The following is a 6,228-nucleotide window of genomic DNA, read 5'->3' as shown; positions in this document are numbered from 1 at the left end:
GGCGGGGGGAGCTTAACCTGAAAGGAACGTCGAGGTAATGCTGCGATTAACACCACTCGCAACCGACTGTTAAGTGTGTGCCATGTGAGGCTGATGAAAAAGAACAGTTGACGTAGATCGGCACTGCTTTTTACCCACCTAATTTTTTCTCGAGAAATTAAACACGATTATCTAATTGCATATGACTTTTGAAACCAAAATCATCGTACTATTACAATAATTTAGGGCGAAATTACATCTGTGAATGGTAATGAAACAAATGGATTGATCCACTTAACCATGGTGTTTTAAACCTTCTTAGTTGGGAGCATCTTGAAAAGGATGTTCTTGGAGTTTACAAAGCCTTGACTTCCCCTCCCTCGTGAGAACAATGGTGAAGTTGGATTCTTATGGAAAGCTGCATCTGGTGGTGCAATTCTTGCATCTAAGGCCATAGCTTCTACGAGTGCAACTATACATAAGCCTGTGTGTAGATGTAGATTGCATACATGACAAGAGAGATCTTATCTCATGACCTTGACTTCCCCTACCCCAGCTGTTCTCTCCTTCTCTTGTGTGTGAATTTGGCATATGTTGGTTTGTGAAATGCAAGATGGGGTCAGGCCAGGCCGGTCAGGCTGGTCAAGCGCCCTAGCTAGACAACATCTGAAAAGGTGTGAGGAGGAGAAGGTGGTGCATGTTCAACTAGTAGAGAAAGGAAAAGGGGCTGGGGTTGGGGCACAATCTGAGGGCAAGGAGGCTCCACACATGCATGCAAAATATATATATATGCATGACAAGATTGTACCAGAAATGTTTAAGTTAGTTAATCTGCCGAGAGAGACCAAAACCGGAGCGTACTAATTATGATGGAACGAGCACGGCTCACAAGACACATGTTCTTGTCCATTTCATAGGGTCGCCCGGGTTTTGGGGTGCCCTTTTCACTACTTTGACTTTGGACCTCCTATTAGAACAACACAGGTGCTGTGCAAGACACAGCCAAGAAAAAAATTATTTCAAGTTTGTAGACAGAGGAAGAGAGAGGGAGGAACTGTCGAAGTATGCAAGACAAGTTTAGTAAACATAATTAAGAAAAAGGTAGAGAAAGACCACTTGTGGCATGCACATTTGTCCCACCAAGTTGTGGTTTGAATAAAGTGGGGGAGAAACAGGAGTTTAATAGTGGAAAGTGTGTGTACTCACAAATAGATCATAGCTCCCAAGACTTGCTTTAATCATTTGGAATTTTGAACCCTCATTAGGATTTTCACTAATCGTATATGTACAAGCTAGTTCAAACTTCATAATATTTAACAAAAAATGGGAATTATATGGCGTGAACGTTCGCTACAGCTCCCGACGGGTGACACATCCAGCTCCATCTGATGGGGCGTCGTTGCACTGATCGTGACATCATGATGAAATCAGCAATGATGTCGCAGTGGCGCTATTGTGAATCCCTCAATAAAACTGTTGGGTTTAGTCCCAAAAACCCAAAATATACTCCTATTTCCATGAACATCATTTTAGTTGTTGCCATATTATTTTAGCAAATTGTAATGACATAATAATACCAAGATGATACCAATTATACCCTGTCTCTGCAATGACACAATATCAAGATCTAGTCAGGACATTGAAAATGGACACAATCAAAGAAGAAGGAGAAGAATGAAGAAACAAACAAAAACTAGTGTGCCGAACGAGGATGAGCAGACACATTCGCCACCATCGAACAGTGAACCGATGGTAATGAGGAGACCAGAGGAGGAGAAGGTAGAAGGGACCGGTGGTGGCTAAGGTAGTTGCATGTGCCGCCCCCTTAAGGGTGACGAAGGCGTGGTAATTTCTGAGGCCCAATTCCTTTGGTGGTTTATGGCTTAAGTCACTCCCTGCCGGACCGTCCGAATTCTAAATAAGTTGTGGATTTTCGAAGCCATCAAAAGAATCGGGTCTTCATTTGCTACATATATGTCGACACTTTTTTCTTTCATAGACAAAAAACATGTCAGCCCTCACTATCATAGTGTCGAAAAACGTCTTATATTTTGATATAGAGGCTGTACTTCACTCACCAGTACCATTTGGAAAATTGAAGCTGATTAGTCAATTAACAGCATGAGAGGGGGACCATATATGGAAACTTTTGAGTTCGAACCAAAAGCCCGCAATTAGGACAGGGGGTTACGAGTCGAACTGGTCAAACAGTGGTGCTGTTTGTGCGATTTAATTAAGCAAGCCGACCAAGTACCAAGAGGCAGCATATCAGGTGCAACGCCACCAGTGGTACGTACACTTGAACATCACCGTGAACAGAATAGACGGGCATGATTGGCACTGGGCTGATCTGATTTCCTTGAGCAAGTTCCGATGCATGGCTCGACGTGTACTTGACTGAGCAAAGCAAATGATTAACCTAACATAAGCATTGTGTGTGTGCGGTAACTACTTGGGATTTGACTAAAAAATTACTAGTTGGGGTTTGCACGTGGCTTGGGGATTGGTAGCCGATCATTCACCAGAGGTAAATCCTCTCTGCGTGCAACCCCGCTGGTACGCGCTGCCCTAGTATAGCTAGGCAGTATCTATACGAGAGAAATACTACTAGAACTTTTAGTGACACTAGAGCATCTCCAACGCAGAAGCTCATTCTTCCTTACGTGTCTTGGACCGGACGGTTCAGGCATTTTTATGGCTCCGACCCGGATTCCATATTGGGTCGGATCGATCTGGATGTTCGAAATCTCTCAATCTAGCCCCAAATCAAGGGGTGGTCTATGAAAGTTCCGGCGTCCGCCACATCGGATTCCAACAGCTCAGTGTTAGAGATATATTTGGGATACATGTATTTAATAGTCTAGGATTTGTAATCCGTCTTCTACCTTATCTTCAGGAGAGGCATCTTGCTCTCCAAGTCTTGTACTCAATATATACTCGCCCTCGAGGCTCAATAGTACATCCATCATATTCCGCAATAATCCCTCTCTCTCCCTTCTAACATGGTATCTATCGCAAGTCGATCCTAAACCCTAGCCGCCGCCGCTTCCGCACCTGCGCGCCGCCCCTGGGGCGGTCGGCCTCCATGACCGCCGCCGGGGGCCGCGCCACCTGTACCTAGGGTTCGTCCGCCGGTCGTGTTGACCGGCTGCCCTAAAGAGTCTTTTCCCCGAGCCTTGCTCTCGAGTTTTCTCTCTCCCGCCGGTCATCTTGATCGCGTGGTTTCTTTTTGGTTTTCCGATCTATTCTTGATCGGTTTGCGTCGCCCACCGCCGCCGTCGACCCCGAGCGCCTCTACTCCGACCCCGTCGCGACCAGCCGGCCTCTCCTCCGACCCGGCGGCCACGCGCGCCGAGGCGGCCCTTCTCCGCCGCCGTTCGCGCGCCGGCCCGCCCGTCGATCTACGCCGGCCGTCACCGCCCTGCTCCAACCGGGACTCCTGCATCACCCCGACCCGGCGGCCTCGCGCCATGTGGCGGCCAATCATAGCCGCCCTGCCGCCCGCTGCCGCCGGCTTCATCTCGGACTCCGTCGCCACTACGCCTCCACCGAGCGGCGTCCCCGACCTCGCGCGCGATCGGCTTGATTACCCGCTCGCCGGCGCGATCCGCCTCATCTACGCCGCGCGACCGACCTGGCCCGTCGGTTGCACGCACCTCCGCAGGTCCCGTGAAGACCGTCCCCGAGTTCAGCGCGCCTCTCCACCGATCGAGCATCGGGCTGCCGCTGCGTCGCCCCATTGGGCTGCAGCGCCGCCGCCCTGTGGTTCTTCTCCCGGCTGCACCGACCCGCGTCACCGCTGCATCGCCCCTTCGGGCCGTAGTGCCGCGGCCCGCGGTCCCCCGTCGCCCCGAGGGCGTCCGCTATAGGCCGTCCCGTGGCTGCATCGACCCTCGCGTCGGCGCTGCGTCGCCCCGTCGGGCCGTAGCGAGCGTGGCACGCGGTCCCCCCCGCCGCCCCGAGGTCTTCCCACCGTCGCCCCGACCCGCCTACCACCGCTGCGTCACCCCTTCGGGCCGTAGCGCCGCGGCCCGCGATCCACTCCGCCATTACCGCGCGTCGACCTCCCGTGGTATGCGCCGCGCCGTCTCTCTTGGCGCGGGAACGCCACCGTCCGCGCCGGTCTTTGTCACGCTGTCAGGGTTCTTCGCCTACTTCGAGCACCGCCGCCGCACGCCATAACCTAGCCGCCACCGCCGCCGTCAGGTCGCCGCCGCCGCTCTTCTTCGGCCGCCGCCGCTGCTACCCCCGTAGCCGCCGCCGCCGCCCGTCCACCTCCCTTCATCTTCGTCCAGCACCAGCCCGTCGCCAGCGTCGCCGTCATCTACCCCGACCACTTCGTCTACTCCGACCACCGTTGGTGACATTGGCCCCGCGTCGATCGACGCCGCAATCGTCGTCGAGTCCTTCTCTGCTGGCCTCTCCGACTTCTTCGACATGGCGTACAGCTCGTGCAGGTCCCAGTCTACGCACGCCCGATGCCGGCAACACCATTGCGTGTCTTCGTCCATGACGTGTCCCCGGGCCTGGCAAGCCTGGTGCGGCGCTTTGTCAACTTCGTCTTCGTCCGTCTACGCATGCCTTGTGCTGGCAACACCGGCGCGTGCCTTCGTCTACGATGTGTCCTCGGGGTTGGCAACCCCGACGCTACGCGTCATCAACACCATTCTCCTTTCCGGCGCACCACTTCTTCGACACCACTGCGCTCATGACAAACTCGACGCCTCCTTGCGCCCGCGGCTCCAGGGCGACTCCCTCGACACCGGCTACCCTGACTCAACATCGACCACAGCGTTCTTCGCACGACTACCTCGACCACGGCTACACCACCCTAAGCTCTCGGCTATGTCGACATCGGCACAAAGGGTTATCATCCGCTTGAGTAACTCGTCGGCTTCTTCTACAGTCAACGCGTCCGCGACGCGACACTGTCCACGACGATCCCGCTACGACTGCGGGGGGATGTCATCCCGTCGGCTGCTACTCTCTCCAGCTGACCGTCCACGACGCTCCTGTTGTTCGCAACGCTACCGCTACGACTGCGGGGGGATGTTAGAGATATATTTGGGATACATGTATTTGGTAGTCTAGGATTTGTAATCCGTCTCCTACCTTATCTCCAGGAGAGGCATCTTGCCCTCCAAGTCTTGTACTCAATATATACTCGCCCTCGAGGCTCAATAATACATCCATCATATTCCGCAATAATCCCTCTCTCTCCCTTCTAACACTCAGAGCCACCTAAAACCAGGCAGGAGACCCCTCCCCCCCTCCTAAAAAAACCCTAGCCTCACCCATTTCCCATTCCGACCCATGCGTCGTCGTCATGTTCCTTCGATCGTCATGTCCTCATCATCTCTGCCGCACAAGCTCGGGAGGTCGTACCTCGCCTAACAGCCCCCACGACAACCCGCATAGCAACCCGCCCTCCCACTAGATGGCGTGTCCATGTTGCCGCCGTTCAGAGGAAGACGCCAAGAGGGAGGAGGTGCACATCGCCCATGTGGCCGCCGAAGCAAACAAGGAGGAGGCGCTCACTGCTCCTCACTCCATGCGGACCAACTTGGAGTCGTTTTCCTCCCATCATGCCACCTGTGCAAAGGAGAAGGAGGCGCTCGCTGCCTGTTACAAGGACCGAGTCAAGGTTGCGGCGGGCGTCACAGAAGAAGGTGGCTAGTATGAGCAGCGGTGACACATGCTTCTATGCCAACGAAGAAGCCAAGATCGCCGCGACCGCAACAGTCACCGCTCCACTCCCCACTGCACCAGTCGCCGCTCCGGCCCCAACCGCTCCAACCGACACTGAGGATGCCCACTCAATATGTCTGACGAGGCGGTGTCTTCATGGGCTTAGATTAGTTTATATTTCCATGCCAAATCTAACGATACTGGGAAAAGGCTTGTAGGTGGGTTTAAATTAGTGGCAGGCGAGGAAAGTAACCCGCCACTGCTTTTTTTTGGAAAAGTAGCAGTGGCGGGTAACAAATGGCGCCGATTGCTGCTACGTGGAAAGCAATGGCGGGAAATATAAGTGTCCGCCACTCATAAAGTGTTACAAATTTAGTCGTGAGCTAAAAGCAGTAATGGCGGGTGACACACTAGCGCCTGCCACAGGTTTGTCATGCACCAACGGCGGCAAAATGTTTCCCCGCCACAGAAATTTTTCGTTGACTCGCGCCAAAATTTCCCGCAATTTCCAAAAGTTAGAAGTGGCGGGCGTACTGGAGGGGCCGCCACAGATATAACTAA

This window comes from Triticum dicoccoides, chromosome 2B (genome assembly GCF_002162155.2).
Source record: "Triticum dicoccoides isolate Atlit2015 ecotype Zavitan chromosome 2B, WEW_v2.0, whole genome shotgun sequence".
In the NCBI taxonomy this organism is placed as follows: domain Eukaryota; kingdom Viridiplantae; phylum Streptophyta; class Magnoliopsida; order Poales; family Poaceae; genus Triticum; species Triticum dicoccoides.
The sequence above is the reverse complement of the archived record's forward strand: the minus strand, read 5'-3'. Positions refer to the sequence as shown.